Here is a 9,082-nt window from a genome sequence, read left to right as displayed (position 1 = left end):
ACTAAATATTGACCCAGACGTGGACAGAGTGGATGTTTCTGTCTGAGTCAGTCGGTGCTGGACTTCGTGAGCAGTGAGTACCCAGGTGGACACAGAGTTGGGTCTAACGCTCAGGTGCATGTGGACTGGGACAGTGATCTGTCCTCCTGGTCTAATGAGCTTCAGACAGAATCCGCGTTAATGAGTCAGAGTTCTTCAGAGGATTTCAGACTTCAGTGATACTGCTGAACCAGACCCAGGACTGTGGATCCTCCATCACCTCTGCTGACATCTCCTCAGGAGGAGACCTGTCCTTCAAGTCTGAGACCTGATCTAAAACAGAACAAGAGGTTTTTATTTACAGTGATAAATCCTGGGAATTTTTTTTCAGAATCTGGTGAAGATGAAGCTGACTGGATCATGTTTTCTGTGTTTTTAACATGTATGAGTTAACATACTGTTTATTAAAGATCAGTATTTGAACTCACATTCATCGGGTCTCTAAACACTTTAAACTGTTTGGGGGAAAAAAACTCAGACAATTCATATGATTTTTAGCAATTTGATGATTTGACAAAAAAACTTGTTAAAACCAAAAGTTCTTAAATGTTACAAACATGAAAAAAGTTTGGTTGTGTGTCGATGCTGACAGTGAAATATTAATCATGAAAGTTCAGTTACAGATTTGAATGTAAACAGTTTTTCTTTTAGATATTTATTTTTTACACAATACATAAAAAGTATTTTAAGCCATTTTCATGCCTTTAATATTTTTCATATAATATCAACTCAGTTTGAATGTTTGTATTTTTTCTTCTGTATTTGGCGTCAGGTTTTTGGTGCAGTTGCCATGGTGCTGTATCACTTCGTCTTGTATCAGGAAGGTTTGTTTCTGTCTGGTGACGCCCACCAAACTGTCATCCAATTGGTTGGCAGCAGAGGAGCCAGCGAGCGCGTCCCATTGGCTGAGAGATCTGTGAGTCAGAGTTTATTTTAATGAAAAATGATCAATAATAACAATGAACATAGTTAATGATGATTTTTATTAAATTAATCTCACAGACTGTAACCTCTGACGTTAGTTGTCTCTCAAGCAATACAATAACAAAAGGTGACATCATGAAGCAGTGTGGGATCATGGGAGTTGTAGTCTCCTCCTGGTCTGGATCGCTCAGTGCTAGTGGTTGAGGAGGTTTTGACCTGGAGCTGAATTCTCCACTGAGTCTCCTCCTCTCCTCAACAAACAGAGCAGCTGATCAGAACCAGAAAAAACACTGAATCCAGCTGTTTAACATTTAAAGTCAGTGATTGGTCGACGCTCTTCAGGGACACAGGACGTCTCTGATTGGCTGGAGCTGAGCTGTCTAACATTTCCTCAGCTTGTTTCTCTGAGAACTTCAGATCTAAAATCCTTCATCTGGTTCAGACACAGAGCTGAAAACCACCAAGGAGGAGAAAGAGGATCTGAAACATGAGACTTCAAACTGAGCTTCTGTCAGAACACTGACACCTGAGCAGACAGGATATGACATCACTGACAGGCGACCAATGAGACAGAGTGTTACCATGATTAAATAGGTACAGCATTTATTACTGTAAAACATGTAAAGTTCACTGTAATGGTTAAAACAGGCCTCAGTCACTCTAACTGTATTTGTCATTTCATCAGTTAGAATGAGATCAGTTAATTAAATTGTTTTATTTTCACTTCTCAGATTTGTCGGATTTTGAAGAAAATGTGCTGCTTAAAAACCAAAGAAGAAAAAGTAAGAAGACAAATAGCATAATATTATTATAAAATCAACAAAACACAAAATTAATGTATGAACTTGATTTATTTATTAAACCTTTCCCATTCAATGTTGTTTTTCTCTTGTTCAGAAGAATAAAAATGATGAGTCTCATTTTATACTAAAATGTCTCATAATATCTCATAAATTATAATAAACTCTCAGACATTATGAGTCATAGATTATAATGTATTATAATATCCAATGTAAGTTTAAACTAGTTTAAGAATTTAAGTCAATTTAATATATTTGTGTAAATATTTATTGGGTTCAGTTTTAAAATCTCTGTTGCCAGGCAGAATATGTGCTTCACTGTCCCACCAGTCTTGGAGCTCTGTTATTGGTCCGTCTGAAAGCCCCGCCCACCACAGCCAACATCTGGTTTTGTTCGAAGGTTACCATGACAACACCTGAGGGCGGAGTCTCACTGTTCCCCTGCTACTGATTCGTCAGTTGCTCGACCTCGTTGGCTCTGAGGGATTCAATTGGTCGGTGACAAAAAAAGCTTAGTTTGTTTTTGTTTTCCTGTTGTAGGTTTCACTGCATCTGTTTGTCGTTTTTGTTCTGAAGCAAAGTTTGTTTTCGATGACGTCAGAACACTGGATATTACAATGAGTAGTGTTCGATCACATTATGGATGCAGAGTCTGTACATCACAGCGGCTTGAAAAGGTTTCTGATTGGTTTCTGAAAAAGACCTGATTTCCAAAAGGCATCAAGTTTCATATTGTTTTCAACATTTTATGCAAGTTTATTGTTTTTTTATTGATCTTATTTTTTTTGTTTTGTACAGTTGCAAAGGTTTGAGCAGCCCAAGAGATTTGAGCTCTCAGATCATTTTTACAAAGGTCTCAGATTAATGCGCTCGTTAAGGTGTGGTCACAGTCGTCGTTAGAGGTCAGGTGATGCTCTATAAATCAGCAGCCGTGGCTCCACTGACGCCCACACAGAGACAGCAAAGTGTTTTCACGCAGCTGTTTCCTCAGCTCATGATGGAAGAGAGAAACGGTGGAGGAGAGAACAGGGCGGAGGATTTCTAGAAGGAGCTTGAGGAGGATTTAGACTCTGGAGAGGAGGGTCTGTCTGTAAAGACGATGGCTCCTACACCAGGGTAATGATCCTAAACACCTCAAAAACACAGGAGACTAAGTCAAGAGAGCTGTGACCAGAGAGGGCGTCACTCAGGACTGACCACGCCCACACCTCTGCTTCAGGCCTGTCTCTGTTTTTGTTCTGTTGAAAGTCAAATTTTAAAGAAGGAGTTCATCTTGAAGTTCTTGCCTTTTGGAAATCAGGTGGAACAGAAAGTTTGTTCAGGAGTTCAGACCTTCTCCTGCTGCTGTGTGTGGTTGTTGGAGTCACATGCCGCTTGTGAACAGTTGTTTCTCTTAGAGGTTAAATTGTTGAATCTCCTGGGAAGGGATGAAAGGGCAGCATTGTAAATTGGAGATAGGTGGTGTCTGAGGCCTCCTCCCCTATTGAGGGATGGTTTCTCTACTTTCACATAGATGGCTTCTTTCACTCCTCTTTCGAACCACCTGTCCTCTCTGTCCAGGATGTGAACCTTGCTGTCCTCAAAGGAGTGGGCTTTCTCCCTAAGATGTAAGTGGACAGCAGAGTCCAAGCCTGAGGAGTTAGCTCTCCTGTGTTGGGCCATGCGTTTATGCAGTGGTTGTTTTGTTTCTCCAATGTAGAGGTCTTTGTATTCCTCATTGCATTGGACTGCATACACCAGGTTGCTTTTTTGGGTGTGTGGTGTTCTGTCCTTGGGGTGTACCAGTCTCTGTCTGAGTGTGTTGCTGGGTTTGAAATACACAGGGATACGGTGTTTGTTGAAGATCCTCCTGAGTTCTTCTGATATCCCAGACACATATGGGATGACTATGCTGTTTCTCTTGTTTGGTTTTTCTTTCTCAACCATATTGCTACTTTTCTTTCTGGAAGCAGAAGCAGTTTTCACAAAGGTCCAGTTGGGGTAACCACAAGTTGTGAGGGCGCCTCTCAGGTGCTTGTGTTCTGCCCTTTGGGCCTGTGAGCTGGTGGGTACGTTATCAGCTCTGTGTTGCAGGGTTCTGATAACACCAAGCTTGTGTTCCAGAGGGTGGTGTGAGTCGAAAAGTAGATATTGGTCTGTGTGTGTGGGTTTTCTGTATACCCCAATGTGGAGGCTCCTGTCCTTTTTCATATGGACGTCACAATCTAAGAAGGGCAGACTATTGTCCTTGACATCCTCTCTGGTGAACTTGATGTTTTTGTCCACTGAGTTAATGTGTTCGGTAAAAGCTTGCACCTCTTTGGTTTTGATTTTAACCCATGTGTCGTCCACATATCTGAACCAGTGGCTCGGTGTAATTCCTTCAAAGGAGTTCAGAGCCCTGTTCTCTACCTCCTCCATGTATAGATTTGCCACAGTGGGGGATACTGGTGAACCCATGGCACAGCTGTGTTTTCAAAGAGGTGCAAGCTTTTACTGAACCGGTGACATCATCAGCCTTGTGAAAGCCCCTCCCAGAGGTTAAAAATACCTGGGTCTCCACACCAGATAGTTGGACCAGTCCCAGCCTGGTCAGGTGATGAACTGATGAAGCCTCTTGGATGAGAGGTGAAACGTCTTCTTAGACAAATAACCAAGTCCAGTTGCTTTCGATTTAAAACTCCTTTGAGATACAATGACCTGGACAAATGAGAATATTCACACGTTAGGTTATAATATTTAATTATTTAAAGACGCTGGACACAAACTGGGTTTTTCTAATAGGTGGAGTTGCTATGACAACGGACTCCCAGAGATGATGAAGGCTAATATCATGTCACTTCCTGCTGAGGCTCAATTCTCCGTATCCAAGGCAACTGACATGGTTCGGACCGTCAGCGAGGTGTAGGTTTGTGTCTCCTCCTCAGGCTGCTGGAGCTGGGTCTGCAGAGTTTCCTGTGCTCTCAGCAGCGCTGGTCCAGTTTTCATCAGATCCACCAGCTTTGCCAGAAGACCAGGACCCCGACCTGCAGTGAGACTACGACTCCCTCAATACTGATCAACTGATCAACTATAGATTAATCAGACTGCTCTTTTGTTAGAGGTGAACTTCCTTCAGTCATCATTAAATAGATATAAATAGATATATATATCTAACCAGAACTAACTAACTAACTAACTAAACTAACTAACTACTTCTAACTTTGTCAGGGTTGGTGGAGCGTCTCTGGCAGGAGGACTGGTTCTTTGAACATCAGTTCTTGAACGGTGCAAAACCTACTCTGCTTCGCCGCTGCACCAAAATCCCGCCCAACCTGGCTGTTACCGAGGAGATGGTGGTGGCATTGCTGGAGGGCGGGGCCAGTCTGAGACAGGAGATGGAGATGATTGGAGGGAATTTATAGAGAAGCAAAGGTTAAAGGCGTGGTGAAAGTTAAAAGTGTAAAGAGGTGAAAACAGGAGAACTTAACTAGAACATTTAGACGACAGTTTCTCAGTTACAGCAAAAGAGGAAGCAGCAGGTGTAGATTTCAGATTAAGGCTCAGATTATTATCACACAGGAAGTAACTCAGTTCCTTTTGGCTTCACTTTATGGAGTAAAACTGTTTTTATAATTTTAATGATAATCAATAATATTCAATAATTAATAATTACAATTAATACATTTAGTGTAATTTATAAAGTAAAAGACGTTTCCTTCAGATATTTTCAGTGAAGGTTCTGTGTGAAGGTTCTGTGTGATGGTTCTGTGTATGCAGAGAGGAAACCTGTACGTGGTGGACTATCAGCTGCTCGATGGTCTCATGGCGAACACTGTCAACAGGAAGCAGAATTACCTCACAGCTCGGCTTGTTCTGCTTCACCTGAACTCTGACAACCAGCTGCTGCCTGTCGCCATCCAGGTAAACCCACCTGTCCTTTGACCCGTGACCCGTGACCTGTGACCCCCTGTGTGTTACTTCGTACTGTGTCTATGTTTTCTTCAGTTTATTGTTGGAGCGAGTTCATCACTGTTGACTTTTATTTTGTGTATTGTTGTGTATTGTCAAACCTGATGTGTCTGTGACTGAATCAAACAGAATCATTTGACATAAACAAACATCTGTTGTTTTGAAGAACAGACGTCTCCTCGTCACGTCTCTGTCATCTGATGATTTTAATAATTTTATTAACATCAACCCAAAACACAAATGATAAAACTTCCTCTCAAACTTCTAGTTTTTGTCCTTCCATTCTCACCTCTATGCCTCCTCTCCTTTCTTGACTCCATGCCTCCTCTCCTTCCGCATCTCCTTGTCTCCTCTCCTTCCTTGCCTCCTTGCGTTCTCTCCTAGCTGAAGCAGTCTCCAGGTGAGTCCAACCCAGTCTTCGTCCCTCAGGATCTGGAAGCTGATTGGCTGACCGCCAAACGTTTGTGTGCTCGACGGACTTCTCCGATCACGAGCTGTGTTCTCACTTCCTGCGCACACACATGATGTCAGAGCTCTTCACCATGGCAACGATTCGTAACTTTCCCATGGTGCACCCTCTCTACAAGGTCTGCAGTACTGTGGGAGTATTTATCTGTGTACCTGTAGTATTTACTACAGGTACATTTATCTCCTCTCATGATGTCATTTGCTTTTGAACATTTTTAACGTTGACATTTCATGCTTCGCTTTAATGACTTCATTTTATATTTGATCATTTCAGTTTCTTATCTCAATCTTTATTTTTGTTTTTCATGATAAAAAGTTGATGTTTTAAAATGATCTTCATCTCATTAAATGTTCAGTACACGGCGGTGGGCGGAGCTGCCACACTGGAGTTCCTCAGGAGGGCGTTGGCCTCGCTCACCCATCGTGACCTCTGTTTACCTGATGACATCACTGGGCGTGGCCTGGACTCCATTTCTGGTTATTATTACTGTGACGATGGTCTGCGGCTGTGGGACATCATCCACAGGTCTGTGATTTATCTTGTAAATATACAGATTCATACGATTCCATGGCAGCAGTGTTTATCTCGCATCAAAACAAATATCCACATGAATAAATTACTGGAATTGACTGTGTTGGTTGTATTTATGATGAAGAAGAAGAGGAAGAACAAACAATGATAATAAGTCCTAATAAATGATGATGATGATGATGAGGATGAGGAGGAGGAGGAGGAGGAAGAAACATTCAGTTGAAAACAGCGTGATCTATCTGCGGCACAGTAGAAAAAAGCTAACCACATTATGATTGGCTGCAGGTATGTGGAGGGCGTGGTCAGTTACTATTACCATACTGATGATGACATCATGAGGGACTCTGAGCTGCAGAGCTGGATCAATGAGATCATTGTCTTCAGTCGCCGAGGAGATGAGAAGAAAGGTTACTGCAGCTCCTTCACAATAAAACTTTTGGTGTTTTTACCTTACAAAACTGTATGATAAGGAAATTAAATTCAAACTTTTATTTGTGCAGAAATTAAAAAGTCTGTCCCTCAGGTTTCCCAAAATCCTTCTCATCAGTGTCTGAGCTGGTGTACTTTGTTACCATGGTGATCTTTAATGCATCTGCACAGCACGCTGCTGTTGACAACGCACAGGTAAAACCTGGTCACTGTTAGACAGTTTTCCTGACATCAACTCCACCGTGCACGACCTCGCCACCGTCTACCTGCTCAGCGAGAAACCTGCAGACTTTGTACGAGCCCACAAACCACAAACATGTCACATCGTTGAGGAACATACTACCCCCTGTAAATAAACATAAATAATGTGGAGGAGTTCATGAGCGTGAATGTGTCCACACGCTGCCTTTATTTCTTCCATGTGATCGATCACTGAGATGATGAAAATGTTCTCACAGCCTTTAGATGCGTATCATGTATTTTCACACTTTTTGAGGTTAATTTTGGGTTGAAATGTTTCAGTTAAGCTCAACTTCACTGTTTTATCAGTGCCCCCGAAATCCCAGAGTCAGTTTCCAAACACTGTCCTGAGTTGGCTGTCCTCAGCAGCTGTTTGATCATCAACGTCCTCGTACCGGAACATGTTTTTTTCCTAAGCTTTAATTATACATGTAAATACACATCAGTACACTTTACATATTAATGTACTTGTAACTTCTATTGTCCAAACAATCACTGACTCAGTAACAAACTTAAATGCATGTTTGGATTCATTTGTTGTCACTCTTCCTTTAAGGTTTCTCTTGGTGGCTCAGTGGAGCAGCATTTCACGGAGAGTGTTCCCGTGGAGATGGCAGCTTGTTTCCGTAGCGACCTGAAACGTCTCAGCTGTGACATCAGAGCGAGGAACATTGGCCTAAAGCTGCCATATGTTTACCTGGACCCTGCCACCGAGGAGGACAGTGTGACGCACTAACACTAAATAAATACACCTAAATAAATAAGACTAATCAATAAAATTTGATAAATTTGCTAAGCTTAGTTTATCTGAGTTTTATTTTTAATCAGAATAAATCTATAAAATCTAAGCTGTAAAAATATTTGATCAGTTGATGTGTTAGTTAATCTTGATTATATTGAGTGTAACTGTGACTTTCTGCTTGAATTAATTTTGCAATTTGAATCTAATTTTCTGTTTTGAAATAAGAGTTTGTTTCTCTGATGTGTTTTCATTTCATATGCAAGGCCTTTTCTGAAAAAGACGTTGTCTGGATGGCAGCATATGTTGCTCCAAAACCTGTATCTACTGTTCTGCATTAATGGAGCCTTCCCAGATATGCAGGCTGCCCAAGCCATGGGCACTAATGCCCCCCCACACCATCATGGATGCTGACTTTTGAACTGTGCGCTGATAACAAGCTGGATGGTCCCTGAAGTTTTGATTGGTCAGACCACAGGACAGTTTTCCATTTCACCTCAGACCATCTTAAATGAGCTCGGGGCCAGAGAAGTCGGACACGTTTCTGGATCATGGTTAGATTTGGATTCTTCTTTACATGGTAGAGTTTCAACCTGCATTTGTGGAGCAGTGAAGAACTGTGTTCACAGACAGAGGTTTTCAGAAGTGTTCCTGAGTCTACGCAGTGATTTCCACTATAGAATCATATCTGTTGTTAATGCAGTGCCACCGTTTTTGGCTTTCTCCCTTGCTCTAAGAGATTTCTCTGGATTCTCTGAATCTTTAATGATATTATGAACCGTAGAGGCTGAAACTCACAGATTCTTTGCAGTTTTAGTTGAGGGACATTATTATTTAACTGTTGCACTGTTTGCCCACAGTCTTTCACAGAGAGGTGAACCTCTCCCCCCTTCACTGCACAGAGCCTCGGCCTCTCTGGAGCCTCTTTATACCGTCATCTACTGAGCTGTTGACAATTAACCTCATTAGTTGTGAGATATT

At 41.8% G+C, this 9,082-nt stretch overlaps 1 pseudogene; it reads left to right on the top strand.

Annotated features, from left to right (window-relative positions):
* The first annotated feature begins 4,936 nt into the window (after nucleotides 1-4,936).
* Nucleotides 4,937-8,118, top strand: LOC139614694 (hydroperoxide isomerase ALOXE3-like; annotated as a pseudogene).
* The last annotated feature ends 964 nt before the right edge of the window (nucleotides 8,119-9,082 follow it).

Source organism: Trachinotus anak, unplaced genomic scaffold, assembly GCF_046630095.1.
Source record: "Trachinotus anak isolate AG129_WGS33_773 ecotype Australia unplaced genomic scaffold, CSIRO_AGI_Tana_v1 ptg000035l, whole genome shotgun sequence".
Classification (NCBI taxonomy): domain Eukaryota; kingdom Metazoa; phylum Chordata; class Actinopteri; order Carangiformes; family Carangidae; genus Trachinotus; species Trachinotus anak.
Note: the sequence above shows the minus strand (reverse complement) of the source record. Positions and strands in the feature narration are given on the sequence as shown.